Consider the following 19,238-nt stretch of genomic DNA (forward strand, 5'->3'; position numbering starts at 1 on the left):
TTAATAAAGCAGTTAAAAATACATTTGCCTTTTAATTCCTCTTTGGTGAGGTCTAAGGACATAAATACACTATATCCTGTGGAGCAAGAATTCCCATATATAATATATGAGTTACATATATTCCCATATATATACACTATATATATATATGGGAACCTATGATGACAAACACACACATATATATACACGTTTGTCATCATAGGTCACAGAGGGGAATAGTGTAATAAATACACTATATCCTATGGAGCAAGAATTCCCATATATATAACAGGCACCTCTCCAAGCACATCTGCAACCCCTGATCATCTATGTGGAATTCCCATCTCCTGCAGTTCCAACTGCCTTCCTCAGGCTTTCTCAGTCTTGTGCTGTATTTACATGACAGTGGCCAGGCAGGCCCTTCCTCCTGAGGCCTACAAATCTGCCTTACACTCATATTTCTTCCCAAAGGCAGACATTATAATGAAGTGTTTAAAAAGTAGACTTGGGAATCGGCCTGCCTGCGGCACCATTCACCAGCTGAATTATATTGAGCAGTAACTTAACATCTGGGCTTTTCTTCATCTGTAAATTGGGTATACTAATAATATCCTTCTTATAAGGTCATTGAAGAGGAAATCGTTTTAATAAGTGCTAAGAACCATGCCAAGCACAGAGTAAGAATTCAGTAAGTTATGCCCACAGAGAAACTACAGAAATGATATGGCTGCTCATATTTTGAAATATAGGGCATGAAAATAATTCTTATTCTTTTTCTGCTTATTTTCCCAGAAAAAAAAAAAAAATCATCTCTATGTTGTCTTCAGAACTGTCTACAGAAGTACTGATTGTTTCAACAAAGCCCATTGATCCCACCTACAAAGCCCATTGATCCCACCTACTTCCCCGAGGAGGGTTATTCCACCCAGGGGAAATCCAAGCCCTACCTGCCCATTCCACCCACACACAACCCAGTGCTGCCCATGGTATATCTCATCTGCCACCAGCTTTTGCCCAAAAAGTCAACACCATCTATCTTTGAGGTACGTTCTCTCAGAGTATGGAGTTCAATCTTTCCACTCACACCTCTGTCAATGCGGCAACTCAGTAAACATTGCCCTGCAGTTCCGTCTACTGATATTCCTGGACTTCCTTCTCAAATCTCTACAGATTTCCCTCTACTTGCATTGTCATCACAGCTTACAGAGGGGAATCGAGGAGACAGAATTCCCCATATAATCTTATCTTCCTGCAGAAGTCCCATGATCCACCCTCTGCAAACTGAAGATCTAGAAAAGCTGATGGTGTTACCCAAAGGCCTGAGAGCTGCAGAGTCCATGACGTCAATTCCCGTCTGGATCTGAAGCCCTTAACACCAGGAGTGCTGAGGACAGGAAAAGATCAATGTTTCAGCTCAAGCAGTCAGGCAGAGTTAATTCAGCTTTCCTCCTCCTCCTTTTGGTTCTGTTCAGGCCCTCAGTTTATTGGATGGTTCTCACCCGCAGTGGGGAGGGTCATCTTTAAGGAATCAGTCCACCAATCTGAATGTTAATGTCTTCCACAAATACCCTCAAGCCACACCCGGAGATAGTGTTTAATTGGCTATCTGGGTATTTCATGACCCAGTTAAGCGGATGTACAAAACTAATCATCACACTTCCTATAAGTTTAGAAGAACATCTTATTTGGTTTCTTAGATTCAGGATTTCTCTGGAGGAAGGGCGTGAATCTGCCACCTGAGGGAAATGACTTTCCTCTTCTATTTGGTTTTTCTGGTACCACCATCCTCTATAACCAAAGAACAACTAAGATATCCCTGGTCTTTCCAGTCCAGTGATTTTAATTGCAGGCACTATTTAATGGAATTTTTAGACCCTAACTTTATAATATTTTCATTTGGTTTTCTCCATCTCAGATTAAGAAAGAATTGTATTCCCCATCTAGCAAGTACCCCTGTTTTTCACTTATCTTTCCACTGATCAACTCCTCCCACTGGGGCTCTGAAAACCACAACCATGATTAGGAATTATCTAATATCTATCCATGATACCTAATCAAGAAAGAAAGTGGTAGGGGACCCCCACTGGCATCTTCCAGCCAAACCACATAGATCACACAAGGATGATCCCTTTGCTTATCAGTGCCACTACTCTCCCAGGCCCCCTATCTCCCTGAGATTGTGTCTTATGTGACACACAATGGAGCCAGCCCAAGAGCACATGGTGGGGAATGTGTGGGCAACTGCAGTCAAGGTCCTTCGATCCTACTGACACTGAAATAAGGCATTCAGAACAAAGTGGAAAACCTGGGGACTCTAATTCAAGATAGTTCATCCAGTCTGAGATCAAAGGTCTGAAAGTTCCAAGTGAGAAGCCGAATATGCAAGCAGACAACGGCCAGACCATATTTACAAACAGAACTTCAACCCTTAGTCTCTGCAGCCACAAGCCCAGGAAACCAAATTACAACCCCTGCAGCAATAGGCCTCAAATAGTCAGGACTTGGTCAATGTTATGTCTAATTGTGTAAGTCAATTTGACTGGGTTAAGAGATACCCAGGTAGCTGGTCAAACATTTTTTCTGGGTGTGTCTGTGAGGGTGTTTCCAGGAGAGATGAGCATTTGAATCAGCAGACTAAGAAAGAAGATCTGTATTCACCAATGTGGGCTGGCATTGTCTAACCCACTGAGGTCCTGACGAGAACAGAAGAGCAGAGGCAAGTTCACGTTCTCTTCTTGAGCTGGGACATCCATCTCCTCCTGCCTTCGGACTGCAAAGCTCCTGGTTTTCAGGCTTTCTGACTCTTAAACTCACACCAGAGGCTTCCCTGGTCTTTTGTTACATCATAAACAGCAACAAGTTATTTCTCACCATTCTAGGGACTGGGAAGTCCAAGACTGAGGTGCCAGGAGATTCAGGGTCTGGTGAGGAGCCATTTCCTGATTCATAAAATAGTGAAATGGATCTTTGAAGACTCAGTTACAGCCTCAGCTAGGTGGCGATACCTTGCAGGGCTGGCTCAGGGTTCTCCAGAAGGCTGTATATACTCTGAATCAGCATCCAATATATGGTACTATTTCTCCGATAGCCAGAATTCATGGGTCTAGGAATTAAGGGGTAGAAATTGGAGTGGCACCACTCACCATTACCACTAGTGACCCATTAATAAAAATTTTGCTTCCCATTCCTGTGACTTCATGCTGTGCTGGCCCAAAGGTCAGAGAAAGGAATGGTGTAACTCTCAGTCCAATGTTGAAGACCTGAGAACTGGCAGGGCTACTGGTATAAGTTCCAGAGTCCAAAGGCCTGAGAACCAGGAGCTTTGATGTCCAAGGGCAAGAGAAGATGGATGTCCCAGTGTTACAGGACCTTTGCAGGTGTTGCTTTTCTGGCTGGAAACCTGTGCCCGATGGCACCTTTGCCGAAGTTTTGCTTGGGCCCACTGGGCTCATTCTGTCCACTAGGCCTGGCAGGCTGCACTTGTTTCATGCTACAGGCCTGGATCCCACGCCTCCAAGGGAGACTACAAGTCAGGCATGGAGTAGTGAGGGGTGTGTGAGTGAGCGTGGGGTCTGTACCCTCAGATATGCCAGCTGCTGCTACGGGGCGGGCAACTCCAGATGCCGGCACAGGTGCCAGCTCTCTGAGAGGCTGTGGCTGGACCAGGCGTACTGCAAGCAGCTTCCCCTGGCTGGCACCAAGGAATGTGGTGGTATCTGGAAGCTTGGAGATGCCAGACACTGCAGGGCCCCAAAGAGGGAGTCACAGCTCCCTCTTTGAAACTCCTCAGGGAGTTTCAAGGTCTGGAGTCCCCAAGGGACCACAGCTCTTCTCTCCTCCTTGTCCACAACATAGAGAGAAAGCGGCATGTTTCAGCCCTGTTTGTGTTACAGCTCTTTTAGCCTCACCATTTGGTGGGTTCTGAGTTGTCCTGTGACCAGGAAGAATGGGTTATGCAGACAAGTGAAGGGTAAACAAGATGAAGCAGAGCTTTGTTAAGCGATAAAACAGCTCAGTCTCTCAGCTCCTTTCTACAGCCAGGGTGTCCTGTTGGAGTGTTCAGCTCCTAGTAGAGAGGGTAGCTCCTATCTATAGGCAGGTCACCCCAACAAGTGTTCAGCTCCCAGCAAAGGGTAGCTCCTCTCTGTAGCTGGTCATCCTAATGAGTGTTCCACTCTTAGCAAAGAAGGTATCTCCTCTCTGCAGCTGGTCGTCCCCTCATCTGTTCTGCTCTGGCTGAGCCTGGGCTTGTATGGGCCTCAGAGGGAAGGAATTATGTGCCAATTAGTCCATGCGGTGATGGACAGGCCCGGAAAAGGCACTACAAATTCCCACTTCCCATTCCCACTGTGGACTCCAGTCCACAGGACTGGGAGCCCAGCCCTTAGCCTTCAGGCGTTTCCTGGCCTGAAGGTGGGGCCTCACCAGGAACCTGCCCCTTTCCACCCAAGAGCCTGTCTGCCTCCTGCTGCCATCCATGGCGTCCAGGCTGCTCATGTCAAGGGGCACCTGCAGGCCAGTGCCAAGCTGTGCTCAGCACTCCCTCAGTCTCCCTACTGTGCTTGCTGGCACCCAAAATCCTTCCCAGGCCCCCAAGAGTGCAGAGAGGCCCAGGTCCACAGCTACAGCTGCATCCCAGTGGGACAGGGCTGCTGCCTGCTCCCAGCTCCTGTTGGCTCCATGGAATATGCAGCTCTGGAATCTGTCCCCTCGCAGCTTGGGATGGGGGCTCCAGGTCCTTGCTGGGCCCAGGCTGGTGTCCAGGGATGAGGCAACATTGCCACAAGCTCCCCCCATGGCCCAAGTGCTCAGAGGCAGCCCAGGGCTCCCCTTCGCCTGGCTCATGGCCCTGCCCAGCGGGGCACCTCCGGGAAAAGATCACAGGCCACAGGCCGCAGGCCCAGCTGTCTGGAGTGTCAGATCTGGTGGTCACCCCAATGCAGGGCAAACCCTGGGGACATGACCCTGGGGAGCCCTGCACAGAACCTCCTCCCAAGGTGCAGGAACCCGGTGCCCTAAAGTGGGGTGAGTGTGGTGGGTGCACCACTGGCCAGGTCCCTGAAGCAGGTACCACTCCCACTTCTCACCCTGGAACCCCAAAGCATGGCCCCAGCTCCACACCCTGGGCCTGGCCCCCGCGCCCCATGTGCAAGCATGGGACTCTCCTGGGCCCAGCTCCACCTCAGGGCCCTTCTCTGCCCAACCGTGCTATTCCCCTACCGGCAGGTGACCCAGCCCAGCCCCATTATGGCAGCCCCCAGAGCAGCAGGCTGGGTGGCAGGGGGACTGTCCGCCTCCTCCCCACACCCTCCCTGCAGCAACAGCTGATGGCAGCAGCCGCTCCAGATGGCCCACCACTGCCATCACCTTCTTGGCCCACCAGCTCAAGAAGAGAGAGAGAAAATCAGCTCACTCTCTGCATTCTTGTTCTATCCAAGCCCTCAGTGGATTGAATGATGCCCAGATGCATTGATGAGGGCAACATTCGTTACTCAGTATTCTGATTCAAATGCTAATCTGTCCCCAAAACACTCTCACAGACACACTCAGCAATAATGTTTTACCAGCAATACGGGTATCCCTTAACCCAATGATATTGACATATAAAAATAGCCATCATAGTCAATAACTGCAGCTTCCCTAATTTTTGCCCCCACTTCTAACTCAGGACCAGGCAGAGAAAGCCAAATACACTTTCAAACCAATCACATAAGATGCCGGACTTCTAATTAGCCTGTCTTTAGCTTCCCCATACCTGCTGATTCAGCAGCCTCCAATCAGGGGACACCTGAAGCTCTCCTTTTTCACCTCACTGTAAATCTTTCCCACTCTGCCTGCCTTTGAGGTACTGCCAAACACAAATGATTGTAGGTGACTCTTTGGTTACAGCAAGTCTCTGTTTCCCATTTGGGCATTCTTCATTCATTTCCACACAAGTCACTGAGATTTGAGGTCGTTTCTTTCATCAGATCGCATTATTTCCTTGGATAAATATAGGTCCCAGGCCCATTATGAGCTCAGAGGCTTGCAGGACATCCTTCATCCAAAGTAGAGGCCCATGAAGAATAAGTCAGAGAGCATTTCTCCCATGGAGCCTGGTCCTCAAACTTTGGCATGCATCAGAATTTCTTTGAGGTCTTCTGAAAACACATTGGATGACACCCACTCCCAGTTTTCCCTTTAGCAGAACTGAGTTGGGGACTAAGCATTTGGGTTTCTAATAAGTTCCCAGGTTGCTGATGCTGCCTGCCTGGGACCACACTTTGAGAACCGCTGGCTCAACCCCTGAGCAAAACAAAAACCAAACAAACAAAAACATCCTACCCCTGAGCTATTTAGTGCTGGGATCAGCTTCTCACTAAAGAACTGCTGTAAGTCACTGTACTGTAAATCACAGCCTCTGTATCTGAAGGGATCCCAAAGGAACGAGAGAGAGTGGTGGCTTAGTCTTTTCTTAGAGGTGTCTAAGGTGATATCTCTAGAGGTCTAGAGGTGTCTAGAGGTGACGTCTTTGTCACTTCTCCACACTCATGTAAATAAAAATATCTGAAAGAACAAAGGGAGAGAGAGAGGCAGGGACAGAGAACAGACAAAGATACATCATGTCAAAGAGAAAGGGGGACAGTAGAAAGAGAAACAGATGTAGGCATAGAAAGAAGTACAATTAAAAGAGGATGACTCAGATCTCCCATTACCTTGGCCCTGTAGAAGGAAGGGCTTCCTGGTAGAAGGGTAGCTGTCCACCCTGGCAATACATTGGAATCCCCTGAAGGTCTCCTAACACGTACTAAGGCTTGGCCCCTATCACCAGGCACTGCTTCAGTTGCTCTGGAATGGGGCCTTGCCTATTGGTACTTTAAAAATATCCCCAGATGATTTTAGTGTGTGGCTGCACTTGAAAACCACCAGAATATACGGCAGCACACCCAAAGGGCATTCATCCGTTACCCTTGGAAAACTCCTCTCAGTGAGTGGGCTACGGTCTATTGTGTCCTGGAAATACTTGTGCCCACCCACCCACCTACCTGGCCAGCTCAGAGGTGAACATAATTTTTCATGCTTTTGATCATGTGTCTATTAATTCATTTACTCATATACTTACAAATGAATGTCATATATTTCACAAATTTATAATCCCAGTATCACCAGAAGAGTTGACTCCCTTGACCTATAAGATGTGTGACTTCCTACCAAATCAAGGGGATTACATCTAAGAAGGAAAGTTCACATCAACCCCCTAAGAATTCCTGCAGTCGCAAAAAGGCCAAGAAGGTGTGTTTTCTGCTGTGCTTCTTGTTCTGCCCACCCATATCCTAGGGTGGGAAATGTACAGTTACACTCTATAGATTATTATAATTAAGTAGTATGTGGAATTCATTTTAAAAATAGCTTCATCAACCCTTCATAGTATATTTCTGTAAGACAAGTACATGGGAAAAGCAAGCGAGGATTGTTATTGTTTAGCACATTTAATTAAGTAAGTATTTCTTTCATCCTTCTGGGAATTAAACATTGAACAGTGAATAAACGCAGGGAAATCTGCCCATATTAATTTCTGGCTTACTGCCTTAATTCAAAAGCAGGGTGAAAATCAAGAGCTAAGTCTGTGATCTGGGGTCGTTATGTGCTAAGCAAAGCAACTGAAGGTTTACCCTTTACATCTCCAATATAAATTATTTCAGGAAATATCTTCTTTTACGTTCTCGCTCTCAACTACCTCCTTGATGGCCTCCTTCTCCTTTATAAATAAACATCATCTCTCCTCTTTCTTGAATAAATTTTTCTTCACGTGTCACCTGCATCGGTTGTAATTTTACTTTAACAGGGACAGAAACTTGTCAAACTGGCTGAATGGAGAGAGAATGTCTTGGTTTATGCAAATGAAAAGTTCAGTCTTGTGGGCCACATGTAGAGCTCAAAAATGTCAACAGGGGCCAGGTGCAGTGGCTCATGCCTGTAATCCCAGCACTTTGGGAGGCTGAGGCGAGATCACGAGGTCAGGAGATTGAGACCATTCTGGCTAACATCGTCTCCACTAAAAATACAAAAAATTAGCTAGGCATGGTGGCATGCACCTGCAGTTCCAGCTACTCAGGAGGTTGAGGCAGGAGAATCGTTTGAACCTGGGAAGCGGAGGTTTTCAGTGAGCTGAGATTGTGCCACTGCTTTCCAGCCTGGGCAACAGAGTAGGACTCCATCTCAAAAAAAAAAAAAAATGTCATCAGGAACGCTTCCTCTTCTCCATCTCTTGCCTCTACTTCCCTTGCCGTGGCTCTATTTTCAGATAGCCCTTCCCCTCATGGAGTCAAGGGGCTACACTGACTCTGTCCTACATCCTCCTAGGTTCAAGTCCAGTGGAAAAGAGAAAATACTCGTTTATTCCAACATTCAAACCAAAACTTGGGTCTGACTCTAATGTCCTGATAGGATCTTATGGCCATCACATTGATGACTGTGACCAGGAGAAAGAATGATCCAAGTTTAGGCTAAGTCACATGCTTCAGCCATAGTCCTGGGGGTTGAACCCTACCAGAAGTACCTGGACTAAGATGGGGAAGAAGGCTGTCAAGAAGGTAGATATAGTTTCCACAACAAAAAGTGGTGAGTAGTTACTAGAAGAAGAGTGTATGGATTTGTTACAGCAAAGCACATTCTGAGTTTTATTTAATGAAACTGAGGCTGCTTTATATCCTTCCCATCTTGAGTCTTTCTCAACTGTGAGATTTGGTAGTTGTTAATCCAAACTAGAGGTTGGCAAACGTTTTCTGTGGAGTCAGATAATTAACTTTTTAGGCCTTGTGGGTCTATATTCTCTGCATAATTACAACTATTCAACTCTGCACTTTCGGTGTGAAAAAAGTCATAGATAATGTATAAATGAATAGCCATGGCTGTGTTCCAATAAAACTGTATTTTCAGTATTGGCTGGGGGGCTGAATTTGGTCCATGGGCTACAGTTTGTTAACTCCTGATTGTTAATCATGGGTCCTAAGTATGAGAAGGAGTCAAAATAATATTTTACCCCTCCTCTCCTCCAGCTTAACCATACCCCACATTCTCCATTCTCATCACCTTTCTACAATCAGAAACGGAAACTCCCATAAAACACCAGGACTCAACACTGATCAAATTATGGGAAGTACATACCACAAGGCAGTAGACAGTCATATTAATATTGTATAAAGGTATATTTTCCACGGTTACAAAACTCAGATTTAAAAAAACAGGATTAAGAGATGAAATTGACAAATGAACAATGTCTAAGCCATATATAAAAAGTAGAACTCAAGACACAATCTGCAGTAGCCAGTCCAGGAAGTCAGACAAGAACCCCTGTACTTGTTAATCCAAATGGTCAGGATTTGATTAATAATTGATAGCTTCTGGAAGAGGTGGGGTTGTGGGGGTACAAGTAAAAAATTTTACATTCAAAAAAATTGATATCTTCTCTAATTTTTGTCCCCAAACTTAGAGACAACTGACAAAAGCCAAACAAGTTCCCCTAACCAATCACATAGGATATTCTGCTTCTATGGAAGCACCTCCAGCTTCCACAGGCCAAAGGCCTCCAATCAGGGCACACATTCCCTTCTTTCTGCTACAAATCTTTCCCACTGCTCTGCTTGCTTTTGAATCTATACCAAAAGGTAAGTGATGGCAGCTGACTCTTTTGACATAGCCTTTGCTTGTTCTCATTTGGGAGGCCTTTGTTTGCATAGTATGTTGTTATTACCCTACATCTAAACTAAAGTTGCTTCAAGATGATCTCTCTCAAGGGATGAATTCTGTCCCTACAAAATTCATACATTAAAACCCTAGTGAGACAGAGCAGGGACCTCCTCTTAGGGACTTCTCTTAGGGTTCCCCCAAAACATAGAAATAGAGGAAAATTGTGAGCTCCTTTGAGGGAACTTCCAGGCACCTAGCTAGCCATAAAAAGAAAGAAGGTGGCCGGGCACAGTGACTCATGCCTGTAATCCCAGCACTTTGGGAGGCCGAGGCAGGCGGATCACGAGGTCAAGAGATCGAGACCATCCTGACTAATACAGTGAAACCCCGTCTCTACTAAAAATACAAAAAAATTAGCCAAGCATGGTGGCACGTACTTGTAGTCTGAGCTATTCAGGAGGCTGAGGCAGGAGAATGACGTGAACATGGGAGATGGAGCTTGCAGTGAACCGAGATCATGCCTTTGCGCTCTAGCCTGGGTGACACAGTGAGACTCTGTCTCAAAAAAAAAAAAAAAAAAAGCAAGAAGGTAACAGTAGTGTGACACAACAGCCAAGGAAGTTAGAGCCATAAGATATTTGATTCTCTAGAGAAACTAAAGATAACATCTTCACGCATGTTTCTGAGTTGTTTTTCAAAACCCAAATGCTCATCAGATGAAAAATGCTGTCCATCCATGGCACATAGACCTCAGATAAGAAGGAACTGAAGACTGAATTCTGACACTGTTCTTTGTTCTAAATTTCTTCCTGAGGGCCCTAAAGAAAGTCATGCTCACGTGCAAAGCCTAAACATTCCTTTCTGCTGACCCCAAAGTTTTAGACAAAATCTTACTTCCTTAACCAATTGCAAATCAAAGAACCTCTGAATTCACCTGTGACCTGTAAGGCCCCACTTCAAAATATCTCACCTATTTGGACTAAGCCAATATATAGTCCCCATGCATTGATTTACGACTTTGTCTGTAACCTCTGCCTCCCTGACTTTAAAAACTCTTACATGTAAGCCATCTACGAGTTTGGGTCTTAAGCATAAGCTGCCTGGTTCTGCTTGCTTGGCAGTCTGCAATAAATGCCTCACTCTTCTCACATTGCAAATCTTGATGTCAGAATTTGACTTTGCTGCTTCAGGCAGGCAGATCCGAGTTCAGTTTAGTAACACTAACTCCTAGTACATCAAATTACGATTATATTACAGAGACTGTTGTGGGAATCAGGAGACGAGAGAAACTAGATGGTTGGAATAGGAGGATTTTATTTAGGTGGCCACTGGCTCAGTGATTAATATCCAAAGGCTGAGCCACGAACGAAGACAGGGCTTGACTTTTATCCATGCAACCGACGTGGGGTGGCTTGCCAGTAGCACGAAACTTGTGGGGGGGGAAGTGAGCTTACAGAAGCAGAACAAAGGCAGTTACTCAAACTGAGACAGGTTCCTAACTCAGGCTTACATGTGACTCTTGCTATGCAGGCCAGGTGGCCATCATCTAGGTTTGCTCAAGATGCCTGCACAGCCCTATCTCGTGTCCTTCGCTATGGCACCCAGATGGCTGCAATCTAAGCATGCTCAAACATGTCTCATGACCTCCGCGGTGCTACAGAGATTTACAGACTAGGTTACAGAAAACAGGAAACCATAAACTCATAAAAACTTGCAGAGCAGGGTACAATAGCACAGAACAGGGAGGGATTCAAGGTGGAAGCTGCTCATACCAAAGGAAAGAGGGAAAATTTGTTTTTCCTCTCACATCTCCTGCTTCAAGACAGAGCCTTTAAAGAGGTGATTAAGTTAAAATGAAGCCTTTTGAGTGCACCCTAATGCAATCTGACTATTGTCTTTATAAAAGGAAGAAATTTGGACACATAGAGAGACACCAGTGGTGCAGGGCACGTAAGAAAGGCCATGTGGGCCGGGCGCAGTGGCTCAAGCCTGTAATCCCAGCACTTTGGGAGGCCAAGACGGGTGGATCACGAGGTCAGGAGATCGAGACCATCCTGGCTAACACCGTGAAACCCCGTCTCTACTAAAAAATACAAAAAACTAGCCGGGCGAGGTGGCGGGCGCCTGTAGTCCCAGCTACTCGGAAGGCTGAGGCAGGAGAATGGCGTAAATCCAGGAGGTGGAGCTTGCAGTGAGCTGAGATCCGGCCATTGCACTCCAGCCTGGGCGATAGAGTGAGACTCTGTCTCAAAAAAAAAGAAAAAAAAAAAAGAAAGAAAGGCCATGTGAGGACACAGCAAGAAAGTAGTCATCTGCAAACCAAGGAGACAAGCCTCAGAAGAAACTAAGTCCCATGATAACTCAATCATGAAACTTCTAGACTCCAGAACATGAGAAATACATTTCTGTTGTCTAAGCCACCCATCTGTGATATTTTGTCATGGCAGTCCTAGCAAAATAATATAATCTCCTATTCTAAATTTTCTGTTACCAATTCAGCACCACCATCCCTCCCTTCTAAGGCAGGGAGCTACATTCAGGGTCTCCCTTACTACAAGGCTCCCTTCTTTCGCTAGAGCTCGCCACAGAGTAGAATTCACATGAGATTTTAAACGGGGAGATACAAAGGATGCTGTTATTCATGGGTAGGACTGCAAGACTTCACAAATAAAAAATACAGGATACCCAGTTAAACTTGAATTTCAGACTGGTATAAGGATGTCCCATTTTGCCATACATTTTTATATGCAATATTTGGACATACACTAAATATTTATTCATTACTTATCTAAAATACAAATTTAAGGGATATACTGGAATTTATCCTAGAGGATATGGTGGCTAGTCTCGGTGCCTTTGCAGAACACCTCCCAGAACTTCCCCTCTGTGCTTCTGGCAGGCTTATGCTTTTGAAGATCTGTCCAGGGTCTCAGGCTTTGTGGTTCTGACACATGGATGCTTTGGCTTCTCACACTTTTCCATGAACTTGGACTGTTCCACTCACTTCATTGTGGCAAAGCTCATGCTCAGTTATAGCCTTCCTGACCTTCAATTCCCAGTTCTTGACATAGTCGTGTAAGCTCTCATTTCTGTATTAAGCCTCTTATTGGTATAACACTTGGAGGGGCTCTAACCCAACCCAGACTGATCCACCCTTTTATCCAGTCTTGCCAATTCGAAGTAATTTAATCACTTCTGCTGTCTCTGTATTAGTCCATTTTCACGCTGCTGATAAAGACACCTGAGACTGGGTAATTTATAAAGAAAAAACACTTTAATGGACTCACAGTTCCACGAGGCTGGGGAGGCCTCAAAATCATGGTGGAAGGCAAAAGGCACATGGTGGCAGGCAAGAAAGAACAAGAACCAAGTGAAAGGGGTTTCCCCTTATAAAACCATCAGATCTTGTGAGACTTATTCACTATTGGGGAAAATGCCCCCATGATTCAATTATCTCCCACTGGGTCCCTCCCACAACACACAGGAATTATGAGAACTACAATTCATGATGAAGTTGGGGCGGGGACAAAGCCAAACTAATCAGTCTCCATAATCTATTTAGGATTCTTTCCTTTTACTCTCTCCTCTGGAACGTTGAGAGTACCTGGAGGGCTTATATATCTTCCACCAATCAGTGTAACCACCAGAGCGGTTCTTCCTGCCTACTGCACAAATAAAGACCACAGCATTGCAGTAAAGAAAAGAGTTTAATAGACACAAGGCCAGCCACACTACCTGGGAGATGGAATTAGTACTCAAATCATTCTCATTCAAAGCTGGTTAAGTTAGGGGTTTTCAAAAGCAGTTTGGGGGAAGGGGTGGAGATGGCTAGGCTTACTGCTGATTGGTTGGGGCAGAGATGAAATCTTAGGGCCTTGGAACTGTCCTTTTGTGTGTTCAGTCACTTCTGGGTGTGGACCACTGGAGGAGTAGGGTTGGCAGGTCCAGGTGGAGTCATGGATGTCAGACATGCAGCATACATGAAAAGGTATCTCAAAACACCAATCTACTATGGCAGTGTTATCTGTAGGAATAGCTGGGAATCTATGTCTGCACCTTAACAGAATCAGGCTCCTCCCTTCCTCCAGCCTGATGTTCTTTCATTAGCTTTACAAAAGCTGTTGAGTTTTGGGGAAGTCCTATTATAATTTAAAACATAGCCTAAATGTCTTCCATAGTTAGCTGGGCCTAAAAGCCCAAGGGAAAGGCAAGATGAGGGGTGGGTTAACTCACCTCACTGTTACAACTTTCTCGCTGATAAAATTTTTGCAAAGATGGTTTCATCAGGAGAGGGGCACTCAGTCTACACCTGTCTTTGTCATTGCTGTGATATAAACCATCTTGTATCGTCCTTGTAACCATGCATTGTCACCCATTAAGGCCTCTAGGTAATACCTGTACTATGTTCTTCCCAGCCTGACTCCCAGCCAGCCCTCTAAGCATTCCGGTTTTTCTCCTCCTAATCATCCCACACATGTGGAAACTGTCAGCTCCTGTACCTGGTCCATGCGAGGGCAGGGGAGCATTGAAACGCTGCCTCCTGGTCCCTGTTGTCAAATCCTGCCCTCTGTCACTGCTACACTAACACCATGGGCCAGGCTGGACAAAGGCGTCTCTGCTTGTGCACTGTTTCCTACAGCTTACCAGGAAGCAAGGCTCAAATGTTCCCTCCTCTTGGACACTCAGGATTTCTGTAGTAGCTGTCATCTCGTCTCCTTCCCTGGACCTACCTGAACGGGTCAAGAATTCTGCAGCTTTATCCATAGTGTCTTCTGCTCCTCTACTCTGCTTCCCTAGCCTCTCTCCCCAGTCCCAGAAAGAGTCCTTATCTCTTTTTGGTAAGGAAATCTGCTTATCATATTGCTATGCATTCTTATCCATCCATGGTTTAGCAAATACGCTCTAACGCCTCAGTCTTTCAGATTATGCCTTATATATTCAAAGCCAAGCTCTTAGAATTACAACAAATAATACAATACAAATCTGTTCTCCCTGTAAACTCGCCTATTACAATATGAGAAAAGAAACAGCATAGCTTTCATAGCTATTGTCTCTGCTATGTGTTTAAAAACTATTCAGAATCAATGAGCTGTTTTAGGCTGTATTCGCACTCCCCTAAGGCATTAAATGTTGTTAACTCACTGGGTGGAGAGCCGCAGGACAGCATCAGAACACATAGGAACGAAAAACCTCAATTAATATCTCAAATTGTATCCCCTACTTGGAATTGCTAGCACACTTTATCAGTTTACCTCTCAAGAAAATCAGACAAGAGTGCATATGGAATATAATTCATAATCCAAGATTCCATAGAACAATCTTTCCTGCTGTGAAGAAACAGTTCGTTATGAGAACTGAATGGACTTTTATAATTTCAGGCAAAGATCAATTACGTGGGGCTTTAGTTTTATCCTAAAACTTTTTTCTGAATCATAAAAATTAAAAGGGAGACATTAAAAATCCCCTATATGACGATGTAGTTTCAACATGTTACCTACAAAAGAATAAAATGAAGCTGGCTTCAGACTTCTCTTCAACAGTAAATTCCTGGCTGGGCACAGTGGCTCATGCCTGTAATCCCAGCACTTTGAGAGACTGAGGCAGCTGGATCATTTGAACAAGGAGTTCAAGACCAGGCTGGCCAACATGGTGAAAACCCGTCCCTACAAAAAAGTACAAAAATAAGCCAGGCGTGATGGTGTGTGCCTATAATCCCAGCTACTCGGGAGGCTGAGGCACAAGAAGAGAATCACTTGAGTCCGGGAGGTGGAGGTTGCTTCCACACATTGAATCAGGAATCAACAGAGTTTAACAGAACCAATAAGTAACATAAAGACTGAACACTGCCAACTGGATTTTAGGAAAAAGAAGTCACCAGTAATAGACTTAATCAATTTTTAGGACATCTGATATGTAATTTTGTAAAACTAATGAGTTATTAGCACTTAAATGAATATCTATACATTGATTCTCAGTAACTGGAATGAATTTCCCCACAGCATTCAGAGTACATGAAACGGCGCATTTGTTTATTTTATTTTATTCTGAGTTATATTATATATTCACATGATGCAAGAGTTACAAAGAAATTACTTAAGCAGATAGTAAGGGTATGGGAGCCCTCAGTAAGGCTTTTCTTTTTAATGAAAAGCGGCCCCAAGTCATTTTCTAACAAACAGCAGCCTGTAAAGTCGAGCTGCAGACATACACAAGCAGCCAGAAGCTTGCAAGGGTGAATGCCCGCAGGATCTAGGGACTAGACATGTTCAAGATGGCGGCTCCATCGTCCCTTCTCTGCCAGCCACGTATACAGTAAGGAACAGACAAGATGGCACCAATCAACTAAAAAGTCCATTTGCATAATAAGATTAGGGTAGGGCAACCAGTCTTCTGCTTGCACTATGTAAACATCACACCTGATCGAACCAATCTGTGAGCCCTATGTAAATCAGACACCACCTCCTCAAACCTGACTATAAAATCTGGCGCATTGGCCACCAGCTGGTCCCTTCTGCTTGGAGACCGCCTCTCTCTACAGAGAGAGCTGTTTTGCTTTCTCTTCTCTTCTGCCTACTAAACCTCTGCTCCTAACTCCTCCTGTGTGTCCATCTCCTAAATTTTCCTGGCGTATAATGACAAACCCCAGGGCATATACCCCAGACAACATAGCCGCTTCATAAGTACAATATATATGTACAGTTTAAGAGGAACAACAAAATGAAAACTCATAAACCAAACTAAGAAATAAAACATTATCAAGAACTTAAAAGGGCCCCGTGTTTCCTTTACTCATCCCATGCCTCTTTAGTCCCCCAAAGAGTGATCAAAATCTGAATTTGGTGATAATCATTCCTTTACTTTTCATTAGATTACTACATATGTGTGTTACTCTTACAACATATTGTCTAGTTTCAAACTTCTAACAAATGTAACATTAAATTAATCTGTAACTTTCCTATTTTTATTCAACATTATGCTTTTAGGATTTATCCATATTGATGCATATGATTATCATCTATTCATTTTTACTGCTGTGGAGTATTACATGTCATGAATAGTATATAACACAATTTACTCATCCATTCTACTATTGATGGACACTTGGTTTGCTTCCCATTATTTTGCAGTTGCTACAATTCAACCATTGATATTCTTACGCATGTCTCCTGGATTTAGTCATAGGCAGCATACACTGTCCTTCTAGTCATGGATCCCATGGATATCCCTATTCATGTCTGATGTTCACATTAATAGTATCCAAGATAGCTGCAAGGAGGTTATTCTAATAATTCATGCACATTATTTGAATTAGAACTTCATCATTATTTTGAAATATTTGATATGAAAAGGTTAGGTTAGATTCAGTATCTATTAGCAGCATAAAAGAATTTCAATGTAACATTTGTCAAGGAAGACAAGAAAGAGCTGTTAGATTCTGTAAATATAATGTCAACTGCTAATTTATGAATGGTTGTGAAAGGCTTTACTTTTTATATTACTTGCTTGTGGGAACAAATTTCTCATCACGAGCGACTATCCAGAATTTAAAGAGATCATGCCCAAAAGTCTTGAACCGGAATTCTGCATAGTCATTTAAAACAGAAAACATGATTACTACAAATATTATACTCATGGGACTGAGTTCAAGTTTCCAATTTAAAAAACAGAAATTATTTTAGCTGAACATCTTATGCAAATTCATTGCTTCCCTTACTTTTTGTGGTAGCCTGCCTCCAAGATGGTACCCAGTGATTCTTCTCTCCTGGTATTCACATCCTCATGTAATTCCCTCTCATATTGAATAGGGAAGACTTCTGTAATTAATAAGATAACTGCAGAAATGACAGTGTATGATTTCCAAGACTAGTCATAAGAGACACCATAGGCTTCTGCTTTGCTCTCTCTTAAATCACTTCTTCCGGGGGAAGCCAGTCACAGCATTATCAAGACACTCAAATGCTCAATGGGGGCTCCACATGCTAAGAAGCTGAAGTCTACTGCCAAGAGCCAGCACCAACCCACTAGCCAAGTGAGTAAGCCATCTTGGAAGTGTCTCCTCCAGCCCCAGTCAAACCTTCAGATGATGTAGCCCCTGATGACATCTTGCCTGCAACATCATGAGAAACCTTGAGCAATAACTATGAGCTAAGCTGCTCCTAAATTCTTGACCCCCATAAACTGTGTGAGATAAATGTTTATTGCTATTTTAAGCTGATAAGTTTGGGGGTGATTTGTTATACAGTGATAGATAACTAATATATTTTGGGGATATTTTTGTCATAATTATACAGTATTTTAAAATGTCAGTCGTTTTCAATAATTCCATATCAATGCCTCCCACCAATCACCTTCTGAAATGCAGATAAGGTATCTTTTTGGAGAGAAAACTAAAAACTGCGATTGCTAGTGTTCAGGAGCCTTCACCTTAGACAGAAATCTTTAAGTCATCTTCACAGACTCCTTTGTTTCTATTTCTATGTATGTTGGGGCAAGGGGACATAGGAGATTAAGGGCATAATAGAGCCGCAGTGGGGTGGCAGCAATTTTATTTCAAGGGTTTACTGAAAGTTAACGGTTCTGAAGTCACTCTGTATATGAAACATGAGCATAGTTGACATATTTGAAGTCCCTAAGCACTAAAACAATAACGATGCCTTCCTATGTGCAAAGACAAACAAAAACGATATGTGTAAGAAGCCCCTGACATTACTACTATTTTTCCCTGATGCTTTTCCTTGAAGTGGCAATTACCAAATTCATCCTAAAAATTGTTTTAGCTTCCCACTTTTTCCCTTTCCTCATAGTTGGTTGATTATTGTTTAATCCAGCAATGATAAAACACCCTTTACAAACATAAAGACTCATTTCTAACATGAACTTTTTTTATGACACCAACTCCTGTGCTCCAGTTATTATGAAATCAATCATTTTACCTCCCAACTACTGGTGTTTTCCTGAGGGGCTCTTGCTAGCCAAGCTGCCATTGACAAGTGCTTATTCTGTTAATATTCCTTTGAACCCCATTATAACCATTCCTTTTACCGAGAAACTCAGCAGTCCCTGGGAGGTGACTAAAGTGAGGATGGTAGGGCAGAGGGGAGCTCATTCAGTCCTGCAGACCTCATGCTGCTCAAGTTGTTTGTCCATGTTTTCAGCACCCATGCATTGTCACCTTACATGCATGCAAAGGGCCAACCTGTTTATCTTGACCATGGAGAAGGACTAAGAGGGTAACAAATGCTAATTTCTGAGGTCAGGCAAGGCACCTTATATTACCCCTTTTTGAAGTCAATATCCAGATATAGGGCAGGATGAGGAGGCTCTGAGCATCCTGCATATTTACAAGTGCTTTGCTACATTTAGTAAGAACTGATTAGTGGTCATATCCATGAAAGTCAAAAACTCTAGCATGGTGGCTCATCCATGTAATCCCAGCACTTTGGGAACCTGAGGCAGAAGGATGAATTGAGGCCAGGACTTCAAGACCAGTTTGGACAACATAGCGAGACCTCATCTCTACAAAAAAAAAAAAAAATTTAATTACCTGGATGTGGTGGCGCCTGTATTCTCAGCTCCTAGGGAAGCTGAGA

The sequence above is a fragment of the Piliocolobus tephrosceles genome, chromosome 16 (assembly GCF_002776525.5).
Source record: "Piliocolobus tephrosceles isolate RC106 chromosome 16, ASM277652v3, whole genome shotgun sequence".
NCBI lineage: Eukaryota > Metazoa > Chordata > Mammalia > Primates > Cercopithecidae > Piliocolobus > Piliocolobus tephrosceles.